General features: G+C 56.6%; 1 long non-coding RNA gene and 4 other non-coding genes across 6 annotated transcripts in view; 4 read left to right on the top strand and 1 right to left on the bottom strand.

Moving 5' to 3' along the window:
• Positions 1 to 2,575: 2,575 nt before the first annotated feature.
• The window catches only part of LOC117976474 (uncharacterized), a 190,879-nt gene continuing 169,454 nt past the window's right edge, over positions 2,576 to 24,000 (bottom strand). For both annotated transcript variants that reach the window (XR_010110633.1, XR_010110634.1), the window contains one exon: positions 2,576 to 24,000. This exon is cut by the window's right edge and continues 115,757 nt beyond it. This is a non-coding gene — a long non-coding RNA (uncharacterized LOC117976474).
• Positions 5,063 to 5,253, top strand: LOC129394544 (U2 spliceosomal RNA). Its single transcript, XR_008621830.1, has one exon. It is a non-coding gene; the product is annotated as a U2 spliceosomal RNA (small nuclear RNA).
• LOC129394546 (U2 spliceosomal RNA) lies at positions 11,110 to 11,300 on the top strand. The gene has a single exon (XR_008621832.2). It is a non-coding gene; the product is annotated as a U2 spliceosomal RNA (small nuclear RNA).
• LOC129394545 (U2 spliceosomal RNA) lies at positions 17,157 to 17,347 on the top strand. The gene has a single exon (XR_008621831.2). It is a non-coding gene; the product is annotated as a U2 spliceosomal RNA (small nuclear RNA).
• Positions 23,203 to 23,393, top strand: LOC129394543 (U2 spliceosomal RNA). Its single transcript, XR_008621829.1, has one exon. It is a non-coding gene; the product is annotated as a U2 spliceosomal RNA (small nuclear RNA).

The raw sequence follows: 24,000 nt of genomic DNA, 5'->3' as shown, positions 1-24,000 counted from the left end.
CTATCATTCATGGGCATTCGAGTTGGTTCCAAGTCTTTGCTATTGTAAATAGTGCTGCAGTAAACATACGTGTCCACGTGTCTTCCTAGTAGGAACTTCTTCCTCTTCAGCCCGCTGAGTAGCTGGCACTTTAAGGCAGGTGCCAACGCACCGGCAGCAAGCTTCCTTTTTTGCCCGGGAAAAACTGAGGTGCAGGTAGTATAAGCCATTTATCACGGAACGCACAGGAGCAGAGCTCGAGTCCAAGCATCGTGGCTCCACCCGTCATGCTTGATGCATCTTTAGGCTCCGCTCTAGGTATGCGTATCCTTTACGGGATCAGCCACCGGCAGTTGCCTTGCGACCACGATGACAAACCTCTGCCGGCTCTTTTGGGTCTCATCCCTGTATCTATTAAACGTTGCATCCCAACATAAAGATCGGAATGTTCCTTTCGCTGACCCAGTCTCTCACCCTTTCCAAACTCCAGAAATCTTGTCTGTCCTCGGAAGAACTCCCCCTGCTTCTTTCTCTAAAGGCTGTCTTCAGGCCGGGCACAGTGGGGGGATCGCTTGAGCCCAGAAGGCCGCAGTGAGGTGAGATCGCGCCATTGCACTGCAGCCCCGGCGGCAGAGCCGGAGCCCCGTCTCGAAAGAAACAAACAAAAACCAACCGACCAACAAACAAACAAACACAGACAAAGAAAGAAAGAGCCCAGGCAACCTAGTGAAAACCTGTTCGGGCTGGGGCGTATCTGTACCCCAGCTGTTCCAGAGGCTGAGGCCAGGAGGATGGGTGGACGCTGGGAGGTGGATGCTGCAGTGAGCAGTGATCGCACCACTGCACTCCAGCCTGGGTGACAGAGCCAGACCCCGTCCCAAATAAATAAACATGAAAATAGAGGAACCAGTTTGTAGAAAGCGGGAGAGGGTCCCATTGAACTTCAAGCCTTCGAGCAACAGCTGTGGCTGGACAGGTTGGACCAGCAGGCTGGAGCAGTCGCCATCTTGGCAGGGATCATTGACCCTGATCTATCGCCGGGAGGAGGAAGAGCTGATCTTACGCAGGGAGGGCAGGTGGACTATGCGTGGACTCTGGTGATCTGTTTGGGTGCCAGGTGTTACTCCCAGGGCCACCCGTAACTGTGAATGTGCAGGAACCCTGACTTGAGAAGGGCCTGGCCACGGGGGGCTTAGGCCCCTGGGGAATGAGAGTTTGGTTCCCGGTACCCAGGGAAACCACCAGCATCGGCAGAGGTGATAGCTGGGGAGGAGCGGGGATTTGGACGAGAGACACAGGATGAGTACCGGGGGCAGCCCCGTGATCAACAACTGCTGCAACAGGGGCCGTTTGTTCGACTCGCTAGTCTTCTGTGGCTCTATGCGGTACTAAAGAGCAGAAGACAGAAGATACAAAAACCACAAAAGGTAGCCGGGCGTGGTGCTGCCCGTCAATAATCCCAGCTACTCGGGAGGCTGAGACAGGAGAATCGCTTGAACCCGGGAGGCGGAAGTTTCAGCGAGCCGAGATCACGCCATTGCAGTCCAACCTGAGCGTCCGAGCGAGACTCTATCTCAGAAAATAAAGACAGAATGAAAGAGCCCGGCGCGGTGGCTTACGCCTGTAATCCCAGCGCTTTGGGAGGCCGAGGCGGGCGGATCGCCTGAGGTCAGGAGCTGGAGACCAGCCTGGCCGACATGGCGAAACCCCCTAAAAATACAAAAATGAGCCGGGCGTGGTGGCCTACGCCTGTAATCCCAGCTACCCAGGAGGCTGAGGCAGGAGAATCGCTGGAACCCGGGAGGTAGAGGCTGCAGTGAGCCGAGATCGCGCCACTGCACTCCAGCCTGGGCGACAGAGCAAGAGTTTGTCTGTCAAAAAAAAAAAAAAAAAAAAAAAAAAAAGCCAGGGTGAGCGGTGGCTCAAGCCTGTAATCGCAAGCAACACTTTGGGAGGCGGCAGCTGGGCGGATCACCGGAGGTCGGGAGTTGGAGACCAGCCTGACCAACATGGAGAAACCCCATGTGTACTAAAAATACAAACTTAGCCGGGCGTGGTGGCACATGCCTGTAGTCCCAGCTGCTCGGGAGGCTGAGGCAGGGGAATCGCTTGAACCCGGGAGGCGGAGGTTGCAGAGAGCCTAGATCGCGCCATTGGACTCCAGGCTGGGTAACAAGAGCGGAACCTCCGTCTGAAAAAAAAAAAAAAATTGGGAGAATTTTGCTCCCACTGCCGTCAAAATCCCATGTGTATTTCACACTTACAGCACAGCTCCGTTAGAACTGACCACATTTCCAGGGCTCCCTAGATACCTGTGGCCAGCGGCTGCCATACTGCACCGTGCTGGGCTGTAGAATGGGGATGACAAGACAGGGCGGCGGAGATTGGGTTGGCGTGAAGCGAGGGAAACACTCGGCCGCAGGACAAAACTAAAACAGCAAGGGGGCACCGAAAGACTCAGTAGTCCACATGAATATCTTGATTATGTTGTAGCCGAGATAATGTAGGGTCCACCCCTACCGGGTCTGTGGGTTTTCTCTTCGTGTGTGTGCGCGGAGACGAGAGATCGAAGAGATAAAGACAGAAGACAAAGAGATAGGAAGAAAGACAGCTGGGCCCGGGGGACCACTGCCACCAAAGCGCGGAGACAGACAGGTAGTGGCCCCGAATGCCTGGAGGCGCTGCTATTTATTGTAGTCAAGGCAAGGGGGCAGGGTAAGGAGTGCCAGTCATCTCCAGTGATCGATAGGTCACGCGAGTCACGTGTCCACTGGACAGGGGGCCTTTCCCTTTGTGGTAGCCGAGGTGGAGAGGGAGGACAGCAAACGTCAGCGTTTCTTCTATGCACTTATCAGAAAGATCGAAGACTGTGGTACTCCTACTAATTCTGCTACTGCTGTCTTCTAAGAACTTAAAAGGAGGAGCCAGGTGTACAGGCGGAACATGAAAGTGAAGAAGGAGCGTGCCCACTGAAGCACAGCATCACAGGGAGACGTTGGAGCCTCCGGATGACTGCGGGCCGGCCTGGCTAATGTCAGACCTCCCACAAGAGGTGGTGGAGCGGAGCGTTCTCTGTCTCCCCTGGAGAGAGGGAGATTCCCTTTCCCGGCCTGCTAAGTAACGGGTGCCTTCCCAGGCACTGGGGCCGCCGCTAGACCAAGGCCTGCTAAGTAACCAGGGCCTTCCCAGGCACTGGCATTACCGCTAGGCCAAGGAGCCCTCCAGCGGCCCTTCTCTGGGCGTGAATGAGGGCTCACACTCTTGTCTCCTGGTCACCTCTCACTGTGGCCCTTCAGCTCCTAACTCTGTGTGGCCTGGTTTCCCCCAAGGTAATCATAATGGAACAGAGATCATTATGGTAATAGAACAAAGAGTAATGCTACAAACTAATGATTAATAATAGTCAGATATAATCCTATCCGTTTCCTATCTCTAGTAAAACTTTTCTTATTCTAATAATTTTCTTTACTATACTGGAACAGCTTGTGCCTTCAGGCTCTTGCCTGGGCACCTGGGTGGCTTGCGGCCCACAAGATAAGATATATTGCGTTGAACTATAGTTTATGTTGATTGCTGAATGATTTAGGGCGGGGGGGTGGGCACCCTCTGAAATTCTGCCCTGGAGGAGAGGCCTCACCCTAACCCTGGCCGTGGCTAATAATAAGGCCCACCTCTTAGGGCCGTGGAGTGAAATTAAGTTTTCCAGGTAATGCGCAGTAGAGCCCTCAGCCCTCCGCTGAAGTTGCGTTAGGAAGGAGGAAGGGAGAGGTAAATGCTGAGCCCGCAGGCGGCAGTCTGTGCCTCGGAGAGAAACTTTATCCCAACCTTGCTGGGGGCCTTGACGCCCACCTTGCCCCAAGAGCACCCCGGCAGTCACCCCTGCCCTCTGGGGTCCTGCCACCCCGAGCCCGACCTTCCCCCTTTTCCCCCGCGCCGGGCCAATAGCCTCCTAACTGCGTCGTGCTCATCACGGTCTGCCGTGCTCATCACCTTTGCGTCGTTTCTTCGCTCCACAAACGTTTGCTGAGCGCCTTCCACACGCCAGGCGCCAGACTCGCGCGGGGAAACAGGGATAAGCACTGAGGAGGGGTCCCAGCCCTCAGCGATGGGATTTCAGAGCGGGAGATAGAGGGTTGCCCAGAAGGGTGGTGAGTGGAATAGCTGATATAAACAACGGGGGCGCGATGAAATACACAGGAGGGCTGCTAGTCACATACGGGGCGGGTGCCGAGGGCCCTTGACTAAGGGAGGCTTCCTGGACGGGTGACACCCAAGCGGAGTCCTGACGACCTGCGTCAGAAGTAGCCAGGCGAGGAGGAGGGGAAGGGAATCCACGTCCCGAGCAGGGAGGCAGCTTTCCCTACACAGCACAGGACACGGTCCGCGCACAGAAGCCGCAGGAGACGCAGGCACAGGGGCTGGGGAGAATCCTTGCTGGGCCCTCGCCGCCTCCCTCTGCTGGGTGTCTGGTGCCAGCCTCCTGCCTGGCAGAGGAACTCCAGCCCCTGCTCCCGGAAGCCCCTCCAGGCCTTCGGCTTCCCTGACTGGGCATGGGCCCCTCGTCCCCTCGGGTACGGGGCCGGTCTCCCCGCCCGCGGGCGGCGAAGTAAAGGCCCAGCGCAGCCCGCGCTCCTGCCCTGGGGCCTCGTCTTTCTCCAGGAAAACGTGGACCGCTCTCCGCCGACAGGTCTCTTCCACAGACCCCTGTCGCCTTCGCCCCCAGTCTCTTCCGGTTCTGTCTTTTCGCTGGCTCGATACGAACAAGGAAGTCGCCCCCAGCGGAGCCCCGGCTCCCCCAGGCAGAGGCGGCCCCGGGGGCGGAGTCAACGGCGGAGGCCACGCCCTCCGTGAAAGGGCGGGGCATGCAAATTCGAAATGAAAGCCCGGGAACGCCGGAAGAAGCACGGGTGTAAGATTTCCCTTTTCAAAGGCGGAGAATAAGAAATCAGCCCGAGAGTGTAAGGGCGTCAATAGCGCTGTGGACGAGACAGAGGGAATGGGGCAAGGAGCGAGGCTGGGGCTCTCACCGCGACTTGAATGTGGATGAGAGTGGGACGGTGACGGCGGGCGCGAAGGCGGCAGCATCGCTTCTCGGCCTTTTGGCTAAGATCAAGTGTAGTATCTGTTCTTATCAGTTTAATATCTGATACGTCCTCTATCCGAGGACAATATATTAAATGGATTTTTGGAGCAGGGAGATGGAATAGGAGCTTGCTCCGTCCACTCCACGCATCGACCTGGTATTGCAGTACCTCCAGGAACGGTGCACCCCCTCCGGGGATACAACGTGTTTCCTAAAAGCAGAGCGAGGTAAGAGACAGTAGCATCTGCGGGGCGGCTTGCACGCCGAGTGCCTGTGACGCGCCGGCTTGACTTAACTGCTTCCCTGAAGTACCGCGAGGGAGGTTCCTGATCTGCGGGCGGTAGGCTTATGCGGCACGCTTCCGTTTCCACCGTGACTACTGCGCTTTGGGAAGGCCACGACCTCCTCCTTTGGGGAGGTCCTTAGGATCTCAGCTTGGCAGTCGAGTGGGTGGCGACCTTTTAAAGGAATGGGATCCACCCGGAATTGAACTTCTTTCTCCTCTCTCTCTCTCTCTCTCTCTCTCTCTCTCTCTCTCTTCACCCCCCCCCCGCCTCTCCTCCGTTCTCTCTTTTGGTTTCCCCCACCCCCTCCCAAGTTCTGGGGTACATGTGCAGGACGTGCAGGTTTGGAACATAGATACACGTGTGCCACGGTGCTTTGCTGCACCTATCCACCAGTCGTCTAGGTTTGAAGCCCCGCACGCGTTGGCTATTTGTCCTAATGCTCTCTCTCCCCTTGCCCCCCACGCCCCGTCAGGGCCCGGCGTGTGATGTTCCCCTCCCTGTGTCCCATGTGTTCTCACTGTTCAACTCCCACTTAGGAGCGAGAACATGCGGTGTTTGGTTTTCGCTTCCTGTGTCAGTTTGCTGAGAATGAGGCCTTCCAGCTTCATCCACGTTCCCGCAGAGGACATGAACTCATCCTTTTTTATGGCTGCGTAGTAATTCCATGGTGTATACGTGCCACACTTTCTTTATCCAGCCCATCATTCATGGGCATTCGAGTTGGTTCCAAGTCTTTGCTATTGTAAATAGTGCTGCAGTAAACATACGTGTCCACGTGTCTTCCTAGTAGGAACTTCTTCCTCTTCAGCCCGCTGAGTAGCTGGCACTTTAAGGCAGGTGCCAACGCACCGGCAGCAAGCTTCCTTTTTTGCCCGGGAAAAACTGAGGTGCAGGTAGTATAAGCCATTTATCACGGAACGCACAGGAGCAGAGCTCGAGTCCAAGCATCGTGGCTCCACCCGTCATGCTTGATGCATCTTTAGGCTCCGCTCTAGGTATGCGTATCCTTTACGGGATCAGCCACCGGCAGTTGCCTTGCGACCACGATGACAAACCTCTGCCGGCTCTTTTGGGTCTCATCCCTGTATCTATTATACGTTGCATCCCAACATAAAGATCGGAATGTTCCTTTCGCTGACCCAGTCTCTCACCCTTTCCAAACTCCAGAAATCTTGTCTGTCCTCGGAAGAACTCCCCCTGCTTCTTTCTCTAAAGGCTGTCTTCAGGCCGGGCACAGTGGGGGGATCGCTTGAGCCCAGAAGGCCGCAGTGAGGTGAGATCGCGCCATTGCACTGCAGCCCCGGCGGCAGAGCCGGAGCCCCGTCTCGAAAGAAACAAACAAAAACCAACCGACCAACCAACAAACAAACACAGACAAAGAAAGAAAGAGCCCAGGCAACCTAGTGAAAACCTGTTCGGGCTGGGGCGTATCTGTACCCCAGCTGTTCCAGAGGCTGAGGCCAGGAGGATGGGTGGACGCTGGGAGGTGGATGCTGCAGTGAGCAGTGATCGCACCACTGCACTCCAGCCTGGGTGACAGAGCCAGACCCCGTCCCAAATAAATAAACATGAAAATAGAGGAACCAGTTTGTAGAAAGCGGGAGAGGGTCCCATTGAACTTCAAGCCTTCGAGCAACAGCTGTGGCTGGACAGGTTGGACCAGCAGGCTGGAGCAGTCGCCATCTTGGCAGGGATCATTGACCCTGATCTATCGCCGGGAGGAGGAAGAGCTGATCTTACGCAGGGAGGGCAGGTGGACTATGCGTGGACTCTGGTGATCTGTTTGGGTGCCAGGTGTTACTCCCAGGGCCACCCGTAACTGTGAATGTGCAGGAACCCTGACTTGAGAAGGGCCTGGCCACGGGGGGCTTAGGCCCCTGGGGAATGAGAGTTTGGTTCCCGGTACCCAGGGAAACCACCAGCATCGGCAGAGGTGATAGCTGGGGAGGAGCGGGGATTTGGACGAGAGACACAGGATGAGTACCGGGGGCAGCCCCGTGATCAACAACTGCTGCAACAGGGGCCGTTTGTTCGACTCGCTAGTCTTCTGTGGCTCTATGCGGTACTAAAGAGCAGAAGACAGAAGATACAAAAACCACAAAAGGTAGCCGGGCGTGGTGCTGCCCGTCAATAATCCCAGCTACTCGGGAGGCTGAGACAGGAGAATCGCTTGAACCCGGGAGGCGGAAGTTTCAGCGAGCCGAGATCACGCCATTGCAGTCCAACCTGAGCGTCCGAGCGAGACTCTATCTCAGAAAATAAAGACAGAATGAAAGAGCCCGGCGCGGTGGCTTACGCCTGTAATCCCAGCGCTTTGGGAGGCCGAGGCGGGCGGATCGCCTGAGGTCAGGAGCTGGAGACCAGCCTGGCCGACATGGCGAAACCCCCTAAAAATACAAAAATGAGCCGGGCGTGGTGGCCTACGCCTGTAATCCCAGCTACCCAGGAGGCTGAGGCAGGAGAATCGCTGGAACCCGGGAGGTAGAGGCTGCAGTGAGCCGAGATCGCGCCACTGCACTCCAGCCTGGGCGACAGAGCAAGAGTTTGTCTGTCAAAAAAAAAAAAAAAAAAAAAAAAAAAAGCCAGGGTGAGCGGTGGCTCAAGCCTGTAATCGCAAGCAACACTTTGGGAGGCGGCAGCTGGGCGGATCACCGGAGGTCGGGAGTTGGAGACCAGCCTGACCAACATGGAGAAACCCCATGTGTACTAAAAATACAAACTTAGCCGGGCGTGGTGGCACATGCCTGTAGTCCCAGCTGCTCGGGAGGCTGAGGCAGGGGAATCGCTTGAACCCGGGAGGCGGAGGTTGCAGAGAGCCTAGATCGCGCCATTGGACTCCAGGCTGGGTAACAAGAGCGGAACCTCCGTCTGAAAAAAAAAAAAAAATTGGGAGAATTTTGCTCCCACTGCCGTCAAAATCCCATGTGTATTTCACACTTACAGCACAGCTCCGTTAGAACTGACCACATTTCCAGGGCTCCCTAGATACCTGTGGCCAGCGGCTGCCATACTGCACCGTGCTGGGCTGTAGAATGGGGATGACAAGACAGGGCGGCGGAGATTGGGTTGGCGTGAAGCGAGGGAAACACTCGGCCGCAGGACAAAACTAAAACAGCAAGGGGGCACCGAAAGACTCAGTAGTCCACATGAATATCTTGATTATGTTGTAGCCGAGATAATGTAGGGTCCACCCCTACCGGGTCTGTGGGTTTTCTCTTCGTGTGTGTGCGCGGAGACGAGAGATCGAAGAGATAAAGACAGAAGACAAAGAGATAGGAAGAAAGACAGCTGGGCCCGGGGGACCACTGCCACCAAAGCGCGGAGACAGACAGGTAGTGGCCCCGAATGCCTGGAGGCGCTGCTATTTATTGTAGTCAAGGCAAGGGGGCAGGGTAAGGAGTGCCAGTCATCTCCAGTGATCGATAGGTCACGCGAGTCACGTGTCCACTGGACAGGGGGCCTTTCCCTTTGTGGTAGCCGAGGTGGAGAGGGAGGACAGCAAACGTCAGCGTTTCTTCTATGCACTTATCAGAAAGATCGAAGACTGTGGTACTCCTACTAATTCTGCTACTGCTGTCTTCTAAGAACTTAAAAGGAGGAGCCAGGTGTACAGGCGGAACATGAAAGTGAAGAAGGAGCGTGCCCACTGAAGCACAGCATCACAGGGAGACGTTGGAGCCTCCGGATGACTGCGGGCCGGCCTGGCTAATGTCAGACCTCCCACAAGAGGTGGTGGAGCGGAGCGTTCTCTGTCTCCCCTGGAGAGAGGGAGATTCCCTTTCCCGGCCTGCTAAGTAACGGGTGCCTTCCCAGGCACTGGGGCCGCCGCTAGACCAAGGCCTGCTAAGTAACCAGGGCCTTCCCAGGCACTGGCATTACCGCTAGGCCAAGGAGCCCTCCAGCGGCCCTTCTCTGGGCGTGAATGAGGGCTCACACTCTTGTCTCCTGGTCACCTCTCACTGTGGCCCTTCAGCTCCTAACTCTGTGTGGCCTGGTTTCCCCCAAGGTAATCATAATGGAACAGAGATCATTATGGTAATAGAACAAAGAGTAATGCTACAAACTAATGATTAATAATAGTCAGATATAATCCTATCCGTTTCCTATCTCTAGTAAAACTTTTCTTATTCTAATAATTTTCTTTACTATACTGGAACAGCTTGTGCCTTCAGGCTCTTGCCTGGGCACCTGGGTGGCTTGCGGCCCACAAGATAAGATATATTGCGTTGAACTATAGTTTATGTTGATTGCTGAATGATTTAGGGCGGGGGGGTGGGCACCCTCTGAAATTCTGCCCTGGAGGAGAGGCCTCACCCTAACCCTGGCCGTGGCTAATAATAAGGCCCACCTCTTAGGGCCGTGGAGTGAAATTAAGTTTTCCAGGTAATGCGCAGTAGAGCCCTCAGCCCTCCGCTGAAGTTGCGTTAGGAAGGAGGAAGGGAGAGGTAAATGCTGAGCCCGCAGGCGGCAGTCTGTGCCTCGGAGAGAAACTTTATCCCAACCTTGCTGGGGGCCTTGACGCCCACCTTGCCCCAAGAGCACCCCGGCAGTCACCCCTGCCCTCTGGGGTCCTGCCACCCCGAGCCCGACCTTCCCCCTTTTCCCCCGCGCCGGGCCAATAGCCTCCTAACTGCGTCGTGCTCATCACGGTCTGCCGTGCTCATCACCTTTGCGTCGTTTCTTCGCTCCACAAACGTTTGCTGAGCGCCTTCCACACGCCAGGCGCCAGACTCGCGCGGGGAAACAGGGATAAGCACTGAGGAGGGGTCCCAGCCCTCAGCGATGGGATTTCAGAGCGGGAGATAGAGGGTTGCCCAGAAGGGTGGTGAGTGGAATAGCTGATATAAACAACGGGGGCGCGATGAAATACACAGGAGGGCTGCTAGTCACATACGGGGCGGGTGCCGAGGGCCCTTGACTAAGGGAGGCTTCCTGGACGGGTGACACCCAAGCGGAGTCCTGACGACCTGCGTCAGAAGTAGCCAGGCGAGGAGGAGGGGAAGGGAATCCACGTCCCGAGCAGGGAGGCAGCTTTCCCTACACAGCACAGGACACGGTCCGCGCACAGAAGCCGCAGGAGACGCAGGCACAGGGGCTGGGGAGAATCCTTGCTGGGCCCTCGCCGCCTCCCTCTGCTGGGTGTCTGGTGCCAGCCTCCTGCCTGGCAGAGGAACTCCAGCCCCTGCTCCCGGAAGCCCCTCCAGGCCTTCGGCTTCCCTGACTGGGCATGGGCCCCTCGTCCCCTCGGGTACGGGGCCGGTCTCCCCGCCCGCGGGCGGCGAAGTAAAGGCCCAGCGCAGCCCGCGCTCCTGCCCTGGGGCCTCGTCTTTCTCCAGGAAAACGTGGACCGCTCTCCGCCGACAGGTCTCTTCCACAGACCCCTGTCGCCTTCGCCCCCAGTCTCTTCCGGTTCTGTCTTTTCGCTGGCTCGATACGAACAAGGAAGTCGCCCCCAGCGGAGCCCCGGCTCCCCCAGGCAGAGGCGGCCCCGGGGGCGGAGTCAACGGCGGAGGCCACGCCCTCCGTGAAAGGGCGGGGCATGCAAATTCGAAATGAAAGCCCGGGAACGCCGGAAGAAGCACGGGTGTAAGATTTCCCTTTTCAAAGGCGGAGAATAAGAAATCAGCCCGAGAGTGTAAGGGCGTCAATAGCGCTGTGGACGAGACAGAGGGAATGGGGCAAGGAGCGAGGCTGGGGCTCTCACCGCGACTTGAATGTGGATGAGAGTGGGACGGTGACGGCGGGCGCGAAGGCGGCAGCATCGCTTCTCGGCCTTTTGGCTAAGATCAAGTGTAGTATCTGTTCTTATCAGTTTAATATCTGATACGTCCTCTATCCGAGGACAATATATTAAATGGATTTTTGGAGCAGGGAGATGGAATAGGAGCTTGCTCCGTCCACTCCACGCATCGACCTGGTATTGCAGTACCTCCAGGAACGGTGCACCCCCTCCGGGGATACAACGTGTTTCCTAAAAGCAGAGCGAGGTAAGAGACAGTAGCATCTGCGGGGCGGCTTGCACGCCGAGTGCCTGTGACGCGCCGGCTTGACTTAACTGCTTCCCTGAAGTACCGCGAGGGAGGTTCCTGATCTGCGGGCGGTAGGCTTATGCGGCACGCTTCCGTTTCCACCGTGACTACTGCGCTTTGGGAAGGCCACGACCTCCTCCTTTGGGGAGGTCCTTAGGATCTCAGCTTGGCAGTCGAGTGGGTGGCGACCTTTTAAAGGAATGGGATCCACCCGGAATTGAACTTCTTTCTCCTCTCTCTCTCTCTCTCTCTCTCTCTCTCTCTCTCTCTTCACCCCCCCCCGCCTCTCCTCCGTTCTCTCTTTTGGTTTCCCCCACCCCCTCCCAAGTTCTGGGGTACATGTGCAGGACGTGCAGGTTTGGAACATAGATACACGTGTGCCACGGTGCTTTGCTGCACCTATCCACCAGTCGTCTAGGTTTGAAGCCCCGCACGCGTTGGCTATTTGTCCTAATGCTCTCTCTCCCCTTGCCCCCCACGCCCCGTCAGGGCCCGGCGTGTGATGTTCCCCTCCCTGTGTCCCATGTGTTCTCACTGTTCAACTCCCACTTAGGAGCGAGAACATGCGGTGTTTGGTTTTCGCTTCCTGTGTCAGTTTGCTGAGAATGAGGCCTTCCAGCTTCATCCACGTTCCCGCAGAGGACATGAACTCATCCTTTTTTATGGCTGCGTAGTAATTCCATGGTGTATACGTGCCACACTTTCTTTATCCAGCCCATCATTCATGGGCATTCGAGTTGGTTCCAAGTCTTTGCTATTGTAAATAGTGCTGCAGTAAACATACGTGTCCACGTGTCTTCCTAGTAGGAACTTCTTCCTCTTCAGCCCGCTGAGTAGCTGGCACTTTAAGGCAGGTGCCAACGCACCGGCAGCAAGCTTCCTTTTTTGCCCGGGAAAAACTGAGGTGCAGGTAGTATAAGCCATTTATCACGGAACGCACAGGAGCAGAGCTCGAGTCCAAGCATCGTGGCTCCACCCGTCATGCTTGATGCATCTTTAGGCTCCGCTCTAGGTATGCGTATCCTTTACGGGATCAGCCACCGGCAGTTGCCTTGCGACCACGATGACAAACCTCTGCCGGCTCTTTTGGGTCTCATCCCTGTATCTATTATACGTTGCATCCCAACATAAAGATCGGAATGTTCCTTTCGCTGACCCAGTCTCTCACCCTTTCCAAACTCCAGAAATCTTGTCTGTCCTCGGAAGAACTCCCCCTGCTTCTTTCTCTAAAGGCTGTCTTCAGGCCGGGCACAGTGGGGGGATCGCTTGAGCCCAGAAGGCCGCAGTGAGGTGAGATCGCGCCATTGCACTGCAGCCCCGGCGGCAGAGCCGGAGCCCCGTCTCGAAAGAAACAAACAAAAACCAACCGACCAACCAACAAACAAACACAGACAAAGAAAGAAAGAGCCCAGGCAACCTAGTGAAAACCTGTTCGGGCTGGGGCGTATCTGTACCCCAGCTGTTCCAGAGGCTGAGGCCAGGAGGATGGGTGGACGCTGGGAGGTGGATGCTGCAGTGAGCAGTGATCGCACCACTGCACTCCAGCCTGGGTGACAGAGCCAGACCCCGTCCCAAATAAATAAACATGAAAATAGAGGAACCAGTTTGTAGAAAGCGGGAGAGGGTCCCATTGAACTTCAAGCCTTCGAGCAACAGCTGTGGCTGGACAGGTTGGACCAGCAGGCTGGAGCAGTCGCCATCTTGGCAGGGATCATTGACCCTGATCTATCGCCGGGAGGAGGAAGAGCTGATCTTACGCAGGGAGGGCAGGTGGACTATGCGTGGACTCTGGTGATCTGTTTGGGTGCCAGGTGTTACTCCCAGGGCCACCCGTAACTGTGAATGTGCAGGAACCCTGACTTGAGAAGGGCCTGGCCACGGGGGGCTTAGGCCCCTGGGGAATGAGAGTTTGGTTCCCGGTACCCAGGGAAACCACCAGCATCGGCAGAGGTGATAGCTGGGGAGGAGCGGGGATTTGGACGAGAGACACAGGATGAGTACCGGGGGCAGCCCCGTGATCAACAACTGCTGCAACAGGGGCCGTTTGTTCGACTCGCTAGTCTTCTGTGGCTCTATGCGGTACTAAAGAGCAGAAGACAGAAGATACAAAAACCACAAAAGGTAGCCGGGCGTGGTGCTGCCCGTCAATAATCCCAGCTACTCGGGAGGCTGAGACAGGAGAATCGCTTGAACCCGGGAGGCGGAAGTTTCAGCGAGCCGAGATCACGCCATTGCAGTCCAACCTGAGCGTCCGAGCGAGACTCTATCTCAGAAAATAAAGACAGAATGAAAGAGCCCGGCGCGGTGGCTTACGCCTGTAATCCCAGCGCTTTGGGAGGCCGAGGCGGGCGGATCGCCTGAGGTCAGGAGCTGGAGACCAGCCTGGCCGACATGGCGAAACCCCCTAAAAATACAAAAATGAGCCGGGCGTGGTGGCCTACGCCTGTAATCCCAGCTACCCAGGAGGCTGAGGCAGGAGAATCGCTGGAACCCGGGAGGTAGAGGCTGCAGTGAGCCGAGATCGCGCCACTGCACTCCAGCCTGGGCGACAGAGCAAGAGTTTGTCTGTCAAAAAAAAAAAAAAAAAAAAAAAAAAAGCCAGGGTGAGCGGTGGCTCAAGCCTGTAATCGCAAGCAACACTTTGGGAGGCGGCAGCTGGGCGGATCACCGGAGGTCGGGAGTTGGAGACCAGCCTGACCAACATGGAGAAACCCCATGTGTACTAAAAATACAAACTTAGCCGGGCGTGGTGGCACATGCCTGTAGTCCCAGCTGCTCGGGAGGCTGAGGCAGGGGAATCGCTTGAACCCGGGAGGCGGAGGTTGCAGAGAGCCTAGATCGCGCCATTGGACTCCAGGCTGGGTAACAAGAGCGGAACCTCCGTCTGAAAAAAAAAAAAAAAAATTGGGAGAATTTTGCTCCCACTGCCGTCAAAATCCCATGTGTATTTCACACTTACAGCACAGCTCCGTTAGAACTGACCACATTTCCAGGGCTCCCTAGATACCTGTGGCCAGCGGCTGCCATACTGCACCGTGCTGGGCTGTAGAATGGGGATGACAAGACAGGGCGGCGGAGATTGGGTTGGCGTGAAGCGAGGGAAACACTCGGCCGCAGGACAAAACTAAAACAGCAAGGGGGCACCGAAAGACTCAGTAGTCCACATGAATATCTTGATTATGTTGTAGCCGAGATAATGTAGGGTCCACCCCTACCGGGTCTGTGGGTTTTCTCTTCGTGTGTGTGCGCGGAGACGAGAGATCGAAGAGATAAAGACAGAAGACAAAGAGATAGGAAGAAAGACAGCTGGGCCCGGGGGACCACTGCCACCAAAGCGCGGAGACAGACAGGTAGTGGCCCCGAATGCCTGGAGGCGCTGCTATTTATTGTAGTCAAGGCAAGGGGGCAGGGTAAGGAGTGCCAGTCATCTCCAGTGATCGATAGGTCACGCGAGTCACGTGTCCACTGGACAGGGGGCCTTTCCCTTTGTGGTAGCCGAGGTGGAGAGGGAGGACAGCAAACGTCAGCGTTTCTTCTATGCACTTATCAGAAAGATCGAAGACTGTGGTACTCCTACTAATTCTGCTACTGCTGTCTTCTAAGAACTTAAAAGGAGGAGCCAGGTGTACAGGCGGAACATGAAAGTGAAGAAGGAGCGTGCCCACTGAAGCACAGCATCACAGGGAGACGTTGGAGCCTCCGGATGACTGCGGGCCGGCCTGGCTAATGTCAGACCTCCCACAAGAGGTGGTGGAGCGGAGCGTTCTCTGTCTCCCCTGGAGAGAGGGAGATTCCCTTTCCCGGCCTGCTAAGTAACGGGTGCCTTCCCAGGCACTGGGGCCGCCGCTAGACCAAGGCCTGCTAAGTAACCAGGGCCTTCCCAGGCACTGGCATTACCGCTAGGCCAAGGAGCCCTCCAGCGGCCCTTCTCTGGGCGTGAATGAGGGCTCACACTCTTGTCTCCTGGTCACCTCTCACTGTGGCCCTTCAGCTCCTAACTCTGTGTGGCCTGGTTTCCCCCAAGGTAATCATAATGGAACAGAGATCATTATGGTAATAGAACAAAGAGTAATGCTACAAACTAATGATTAATAATAGTCAGATATAATCCTATCCGTTTCCTATCTCTAGTAAAACTTTTCTTATTCTAATAATTTTCTTTACTATACTGGAACAGCTTGTGCCTTCAGGCTCTTGCCTGGGCACCTGGGTGGCTTGCGGCCCACAAGATAAGATATATTGCGTTGAACTATAGTTTATGTTGATTGCTGAATGATTTAGGGCGGGGGGGTGGGCACCCTCTGAAATTCTGCCCTGGAGGAGAGGCCTCACCCTAACCCTGGCCGTGGCTAATAATAAGGCCCACCTCTTAGGGCCGTGGAGTGAAATTAAGTTTTCCAGGTAATGCGCAGTAGAGCCCTCAGCCCTCCGCTGAAGTTGCGTTAGGAAGGAGGAAGGGAGAGGTAAATGCTGAGCCCGCAGGCGGCAGTCTGTGCCTCGGAGAGAAACTTTATCCCAACCTTGCTGGGGGCCTTGACGCCCACCTTGCCCCAAGAGCACCCCGGCAGTCACCCCTGCCCTCTGGGGTCCTGCCACCCCGAGCCCGACCTTCCCCCTTTTCCCCCGCGCCGGGCCAATAGCCTCCTAACTGCGTCGTGCTCATCACGGTCTGCCGTGCTCATCACCTTTGCGTCGTTTCTTCGCTCCACAAACGTTTGCTGAGCGCCTTCCACACGCCAGGCGCCAGACTCGCGCGGGGAAACAGGGATAAGCACTGAGGAGGGGTCCCAGCCCTCAGCGATGGGATTTCAGAGCGGGAGATAGAGGGTTGCCCAGAAGGGTGGTGAGTGGAATAGCTGATATAAACAACGGGGGCGCGATGAAATACACAGGAGGGCTGCTAGTCACATACGGGGCGGGTGCCGAGGGCCCTTGACTAAGGGAGGCTTCCTGGACGGGTGACACCCAAGCGGAGTCCTGACGACCTGCGTCAGAAGTAGCCAGGCGAGGAGGAGGGGAAGGGAATCCACGTCCCGAGCAGGGAGGCAGCTTTCCCTACACAGCACAGGACACGGTCCGCGCACAGAAGCCGCAGGAGACGCAGGCACAGGGGCTGGGGAGAATCCTTGCTGGGCCCTCGCCGCCTCCCTCTGCTGGGTGTCTGGTGCCAGCCTCCTGCCTGGCAGAGGAACTCCAGCCCCTGCTCCCGGAAGCCCCTCCAGGCCTTCGGCTTCCCTGACTGGGCATGGGCCCCTCGTCCCCTCGGGTACGGGGCCGGTCTCCCCGCCCGCGGGCGGCGAAGTAAAGGCCCAGCGCAGCCCGCGCTCCTGCCCTGGGGCCTCGTCTTTCTCCAGGAAAACGTGGACCGCTCTCCGCCGACAGGTCTCTTCCACAGACCCCTGTCGCCTTCGCCCCCAGTCTCTTCCGGTTCTGTCTTTTCGCTGGCTCGATACGAACAAGGAAGTCGCCCCCAGCGGAGCCCCGGCTCCCCCAGGCAGAGGCGGCCCCGGGGGCGGAGTCAACGGCGGAGGCCACGCCCTCCGTGAAAGGGCGGGGCATGCAAATTCGAAATGAAAGCCCGGGAACGCCGGAAGAAGCACGGGTGTAAGATTTCCCTTTTCAAAGGCGGAGAATAAGAAATCAGCCCGAGAGTGTAAGGGCGTCAATAGCGCTGTGGACGAGACAGAGGGAATGGGGCAAGGAGCGAGGCTGGGGCTCTCACCGCGACTTGAATGTGGATGAGAGTGGGACGGTGACGGCGGGCGCGAAGGCGGCAGCATCGCTTCTCGGCCTTTTGGCTAAGATCAAGTGTAGTATCTGTTCTTATCAGTTTAATATCTGATACGTCCTCTATCCGAGGACAATATATTAAATGGATTTTTGGAGCAGGGAGATGGAATAGGAGCTTGCTCCGTCCACTCCACGCATCGACCTGGTATTGCAGTACCTCCAGGAACGGTGCACCCCCTCCGGGGATACAACGTGTTTCCTAAAAGCAGAGCGAGGTAAGAGACAGTAGCATCTGCGGGGCGGCTTGCACGCCGAGTGCCTGTGACGCGCCGGCTTGACTTAACTGCTTCCCTGAAGTACCGCGAGGGAGGTTCCTGATCTGCGGGCGGTAGGCTTATGCGGCACGCTTCCGTTTCCACCGTGACTACTGCGCTTTGGGAAGGCCACGACCTCCTCCTTTGGGGAGGTCCTTAGGATCTCAGCTTGGCAGTCGAGTGGGTGGCGACCTTTTAAAGGAATGGGATCCACCCGGAATTGAACTTCTTTCTCCTCTCTCTCTCTCTCTCTCTCTCTCTCTCTCTCTCTCTTCACCCCCCCCCGCCTCTCCTCCGTTCTCTCTTTTGGTTTCCCCCACCCCCTCCCAAGTTCTGGGGTACATGTGCAGGACGTGCAGGTTTGGAACATAGATACACGTGTGCCACGGTGCTTTGCTGCACCTATCCACCAGTCGTCTAGGTTTGAAGCCCCGCACGCGTTGGCTATTTGTCCTAATGCTCTCTCTCCCCTTGCCCCCCACGCCCCGTCAGGGCCCGGCGTGTGATGTTCCCCTCCCTGTGTCCCATGTGTTCTCACTGTTCAACTCCCACTTAGGAGCGAGAACATGCGGTGTTTGGTTTTCGCTTCCTGTGTCAGTTTGCTGAGAATGAGGCCTTCCAGCTTCATCCACGTTCCCGCAGAGGACATGAACTCATCCTTTTTTATGGCTGCGTAGTAATTCCATGGTGTATACGTGCCACACTTTCTTTATCCAGCCCATCATTCATGGGCATTCGAGTTGGTTCCAAGTCTTTGCTATTGTAAATAGTGCTGCAGTAAACATACGTGTCCACGTGTCTTCCTAGTAGGAACTTCTTCCTCTTCAGCCCGCTGAGTAGCTGGCACTTTAAGGCAGGTGCCAACGCACCGGCAGCAAGCTTCCTTTTTTGCCCGGGAAAAACTGAGGTGCAGGTAGTATAAGCCATTTATCACGGAACGCACAGGAGCAGAGCTCGAGTCCAAGCATCGTGGCTCCACCCGTCATGCTTGATGCATCTTTAGGCTCCGCTCTAGGTATGCGTATCCTTTACGGGATCAGCCACCGGCAGTTGCCTTGCGACCACGATGACAAACCTCTGCCGGCTCTTTTGGGTCTCATCCCTGTATCTATTATACGTTGCATCCCAACATAAAGATCGGAATGTTCCTTTCGCTGACCCAGTCTCTCACCCTTTCCAAACTCCAGAAATCTTGTCTGTCCTCGGAAGAACTCCCCCTGCTTCTTTCTCTAAAGGCTGTCTTCAGGCCGGGCACAGTGGGGGGATCGCTTGAGCCCAGAAGGCCGCAGTGAGGTGAGATCGCGCCATTGCACTGCAGCCCCGGCGGCAGAGCCGGAGCCCCGTCTCGAAAGAAACAAACAAAAACCAACCGACCAACCAACAAACAAACACAGACAAAGAAAGAAAGAGCCCAGGCAACCTAGTGAAAACCTGTTCGGGCTGGGGCGTATCTGTACCCCAGCTGTTCCAGAGGCTGAGGCCAGGAGGATGGGTGGACGCTGGGAGGTGGATGCTGCAGTGAGCAGTGATCGCACCACTGCACTCCAGCCTGGGTGACAGAGCCAGACCCCGTCCCAAATAAATAAACATGAAAATAGAGGAACCAGTTTGTAGAAAGCGGGAGAGGGTCCCATTGAACTTCAAGCCTTCGAGCAACAGCTGTGGCTGGACAGGTTGGACCAGCAGGCTGGAGCAGTCGCCATCTTGGCAGGGATCATTGACCCTGATCTATCGCCGGGAGGAGGAAGAGCTGATCTTACGCAGGGAGGGCAGGTGGACTATGCGTGGACTCTGGTGATCTGTTTGGGTGCCAGGTGTTACTCCCAGGGCCACCCGTAACTGTGAATGTGCAGGAACCCTGACTTGAGAAGGGCCTGGCCACGGGGGGCTTAGGCCCCTGGGGAATGAGAGTTTGGTTCCCGGTACCCAGGGAAACCACCAGCATCGGCAGAGGTGATAGCTGGGGAGGAGCGGGGATTTGGACGAGAGACACAGGATGAGTACCGGGGGCAGCCCCGTGATCAACAACTGCTGCAACAGGGGCCGTTTGTTCGACTCGCTAGTCTTCTGTGGCTCTATGCGGTACTAAAGAGCAGAAGACAGAAGATACAAAAACCACAAAAGGTAGCCGGGCGTGGTGCTGCCCGTCAATAATCCCAGCTACTCGGGAGGCTGAGACAGGAGAATCGCTTGAACCCGGGAGGCGGAAGTTTCAGCGAGCCGAGATCACGCCATTGCAGTCCAACCTGAGCGTCCGAGCGAGACTCTATCTCAGAAAATAAAGACAGAATGAAAGAGCCCGGCGCGGTGGCTTACGCCTGTAATCCCAGCGCTTTGGGAGGCCGAGGCGGGCGGATCGCCTGAGGTCAGGAGCTGGAGACCAGCCTGGCCGACATGGCGAAACCCCCTAAAAATACAAAAATGAGCCGGGCGTGGTGGCCTACGCCTGTAATCCCAGCTACCCAGGAGGCTGAGGCAGGAGAATCGCTGGAACCCGGGAGGTAGAGGCTGCAGTGAGCCGAGATCGCGCCACTGCACTCCAGCCTGGGCGACAGAGCAAGAGTTTGTCTGTCAAAAAAAAAAAAAAAAAAAAAAAAAAAAGCCAGGGTGAGCGGTGGCTCAAGCCTGTAATCGCAAGCAACACTTTGGGAGGCGGCAGCTGGGCGGATCACCGGAGGTCGGGAGTTGGAGACCAGCCTGACCAACATGGAGAAACCCCATGTGTACTAAAAATACAAACTTAGCCGGGCGTGGTGGCACATGCCTGTAGTCCCAGCTGCTCGGGAGGCTGAGGCAGGGGAATCGCTTGAACCCGGGAGGCGGAGGTTGCAGAGAGCCTAGATCGCGCCATTGGACTCCAGGCTGGGTAACAAGAGCGGAACCTCCGTCTGAAAAAAAAAAAAAAATTGGGAGAATTTTGCTCCCACTGCCGTCAAAATCCCATGTGTATTTCACACTTACAGCACAGCTCCGTTAGAACTGACCACATTTCCAGGGCTCCCTAGATACCTGTGGCCAGCGGCTGCCATACTGCACCGTGCTGGGCTGTAGAATGGGGATGACAAGACAGGGCGGCGGAGATTGGGTTGGCGTGAAGCGAGGGAAACACTCGGCCGCAGGACAAAACTAAAACAGCAAGGGGGCACCGAAAGACTCAGTAGTCCACATGAATATCTTGATTATGTTGTAGCCGAGATAATGTAGGGTCCACCCCTACCGGGTCTGTGGGTTTTCTCTTCGTGTGTGTGCGCGGAGACGAGAGATCGAAGAGATAAAGACAGAAGACAAAGAGATAGGAAGAAAGACAGCTGGGCCCGGGGGACCACTGCCACCAAAGCGCGGAGACAGACAGGTAGTGGCCCCGAATGCCTGGAGGCGCTGCTATTTATTGTAGTCAAGGCAAGGGGGCAGGGTAAGGAGTGCCAGTCATCTCCAGTGATCGATAGGTCACGCGAGTCACGTGTCCACTGGACAGGGGGCCTTTCCCTTTGTGGTAGCCGAGGTGGAGAGGGAGGACAGCAAACGTCAGCGTTTCTTCTATGCACTTATCAGAAAGATCGAAGACTGTGGTACTCCTACTAATTCTGCTACTGCTGTCTTCTAAGAACTTAAAAGGAGGAGCCAGGTGTACAGGCGGAACATGAAAGTGAAGAAGGAGCGTGCCCACTGAAGCACAGCATCACAGGGAGACGTTGGAGCCTCCGGATGACTGCGGGCCGGCCTGGCTAATGTCAGACCTCCCACAAGAGGTGGTGGAGCGGAGCGTTCTCTGTCTCCCCTGGAGAGAGGGAGATTCCCTTTCCCGGCCTGCTAAGTAACGGGTGCCTTCCCAGGCACTGGGGCCGCCGCTAGACCAAGGCCTGCTAAGTAACCAGGGCCTTCCCAGGCACTGGCATTACCGCTAGGCCAAGGAGCCCTCCAGCGGCCCTTCTCTGGGCGTGAATGAGGGCTCACACTCTTGTCTCCTGGTCACCTCTCACTGTGGCCCTTCAGCTCCTAACTCTGTGTGGCCTGGTTTCCCCCAAGGTAATCATAATGGAACAGAGATCATTATGGTAATAGAACAAAGAGTAATGCTACAAACTAATGATTAATAATAGTCAGATATAATCCTATCCGTTTCCTATCTCTAGTAAAACTTTTCTTATTCTAATAATTTTCTTTACTATACTGGAACAGCTTGTGCCTTCAGGCTCTTGCCTGGGCACCTGGGTGGCTTGCGGCCCACAAGATAAGATATATTGCGTTGAACTATAGTTTATGTTGATTGCTGAATGATTTAGGGCGGGGGGGTGGGCACCCTCTGAAATTCTGCCCTGGAGGAGAGGCCTCACCCTAACCCTGGCCGTGGCTAATAATAAGGCCCACCTCTTAGGGCCGTGGAGTGAAATTAAGTTTTCCAGGTAATGCGCAGTAGAGCCCTCAGCCCTCCGCTGAAGTTGCGTTAGGAAGGAGGAAGGGAGAGGTAAATGCTGAGCCCGCAGGCGGCAGTCTGTGCCTCGGAGAGAAACTTTATCCCAACCTTGCTGGGGGCCTTGACGCCCACCTTGCCCCAAGAGCACCCCGGCAGTCACCCCTGCCCTCTGGGGTCCTGCCACCCCGAGCCCGACCTTCCCCCTTTTCCCCCGCGCCGGGCCAATAGCCTCCTAACTGCGTCGTGCTCATCACGGTCTGCCGTGCTCATCACCTTTGCGTCGTTTCTTCGCTCCACAAACGTTTGCTGAGCGCCTTCCACACGCCAGGCGCCAGACTCGCGCGGGGAAACAGGGATAAGCACTGAGGAGGGGTCCCAGCCCTCAGCGATGGGATTTCAGAGCGGGAGATAGAGGGTTGCCCAGAAGGGTGGTGAGTGGAATAGCTGATATAAACAACGGGGGCGCGATGAAATACACAGGAGGGCTGCTAGTCACATACGGGGCGGGTGCCGAGGGCCCTTGACTAAGGGAGGCTTCCTGGACGGGTGACACCCAAGCGGAGTCCTGACGACCTGCGTCAGAAGTAGCCAGGCGAGGAGGAGGGGAAGGGAATCCACGTCCCGAGCAGGGAGGCAGCTTTCCCTACACAGCACAGGACACGGTCCGCGCACAGAAGCCGCAGGAGACGCAGGCACAGGGGCTGGGGAGAATCCTTGCTGGGCCCTCGCCGCCTCCCTCTGCTGGGTGTCTGGTGCCAGCCTCCTGCCTGGCAGAGGAACTCCAGCCCCTGCTCCCGGAAGCCCCTCCAGGCCTTCGGCTTCCCTGACTGGGCATGGGCCCCTCGTCCCCTCGGGTACGGGGCCGGTCTCCCCGCCCGCGGGCGGCGAAGTAAAGGCCCAGCGCAGCCCGCGCTCCTGCCCTGGGGCCTCGTCTTTCTCCAGGAAAACGTGGACCGCTCTCCGCCGACAGGTCTCTTCCACAGACCCCTGTCGCCTTCGCCCCCAGTCTCTTCCGGTTCTGTCTTTTCGCTGGCTCGATACGAACAAGGAAGTCGCCCCCAGCGGAGCCCCGGCTCCCCCAGGCAGAGGCGGCCCCGGGGGCGGAGTCAACGGCGGAGGCCACGCCCTCCGTGAAAGGGCGGGGCATGCAAATTCGAAATGAAAGCCCGGGAACGCCGGAAGAAGCACGGGTGTAAGATTTCCCTTTTCAAAGGCGGAGAATAAGAAATCAGCCCGAGAGTGTAAGGGCGTCAATAGCGCTGTGGACGAGACAGAGGGAATGGGGCAAGGAGCGAGGCTGGGGCTCTCACCGCGACTTGAATGTGGATGAGAGTGGGACGGTGACGGCGGGCGCGAAGGCGGCAGCATCGCTTCTCGGCCTTTTGGCTAAGATCAAGTGTAGTATCTGTTCTTATCAGTTTAATATCTGATACGTCCTCTATCCGAGGACAATATATTAAATGGATTTTTGGAGCAGGGAGATGGAATAGGAGCTTGCTCCGTCCACTCCACGCATCGACCTGGTATTGCAGTACCTCCAGGAACGGTGCACCCCCTCCGGGGATACAACGTGTTTCCTAAAAGCAGAGCGAGGTAAGAGACAGTAGCATCTGCGGGGCGGCTTGCACGCCGAGTGCCTGTGACGCGCCGGCTTGACTTAACTGCTTCCCTGAAGTACCGCGAGGGAGGTTCCTGATCTGCGGGCGGTAGGCTTATGCGGCACGCTTCCGTTTCCACCGTGACTACTGCGCTTTGGGAAGGCCACGACCTCCTCCTTTGGGGAGGTCCTTAGGATCTCAGCTTGGCAGTCGAGTGGGTGGCGACCTTTTAAAGGAATGGGATCCACCCGGAATTGAACTTCTTTCTCCTCTCTCTCTCTCTCTCTCTCTCTCTCTCTCTCTCTCTCTCTCTCTTCACCCCCCCCCCGCCTCTCCTCCGTTCTCTCTTTTGGTTTCCCCCACCCCCTCCCAAGTTCTGGGGTACATGTGCAGGACGTGCAGGTTTGGAACATAGATACACGTGTGCCACGGTGCTTTGCTGCACCTATCCACCAGTCGTCTAGGTTTGAAGCCCCGCACGCGTTGGCTATTTGTCCTAATGCTCTCTCTCCCCTTGCCCCCCACGCCCCGTCAGGGCCCGGCGTGTGATGTTCCCCTCCCTGTGT

Source organism: Pan paniscus, chromosome 19 (genome assembly GCF_029289425.2).
Source record: "Pan paniscus chromosome 19, NHGRI_mPanPan1-v2.0_pri, whole genome shotgun sequence".
Lineage (NCBI taxonomy): Eukaryota > Metazoa > Chordata > Mammalia > Primates > Hominidae > Pan > Pan paniscus.
The sequence above is the reverse complement of the archived record's forward strand: the minus strand, read 5'-3'. Positions and strand labels throughout refer to the sequence as shown.